At 21.9% G+C, this 393-nt stretch overlaps 1 protein-coding gene across 1 annotated transcript in view; it reads left to right on the plus strand.

The window, feature by feature from the left end:
• Positions 1-393, plus strand: part of LOC106879085 (uncharacterized) — a 6,700-nt gene that overhangs the window by 897 nt on the left and 5,410 nt on the right. The window lies entirely within an intron of this gene.

Here is a 393-nt window from a genome sequence, read left to right on the forward strand (position 1 = left end):
TATATATATATATATATATATATATATATATATATATATATATATGACAAGCTTCTTTAAGTTTATATGCATACGTATATATGTGTATGTATATATGTATATACACACAAGCGTACTTTTATTTCTCTCTCTTCGCATGTATATATAGACATTTAAATTCACATGTATATATTTATAAACCTATATATATATCAATCTGTATATATTCTCTGTGTGAGTGTCTCGCTATATGCATGCATGTGTGAATGCCCCCCCCCCCACCATATATATATTATGTGTACATGTATATACATGTATATATATATGTATATATATTTATATATGTGTATATATATATATATATGTGTGTGTGTATATATGTATATATATATATATATATATATATATATATAT

Source organism: Octopus bimaculoides, chromosome 20 (genome assembly GCF_001194135.2).
Source record: "Octopus bimaculoides isolate UCB-OBI-ISO-001 chromosome 20, ASM119413v2, whole genome shotgun sequence".
Lineage (NCBI taxonomy): Eukaryota > Metazoa > Mollusca > Cephalopoda > Octopoda > Octopodidae > Octopus > Octopus bimaculoides.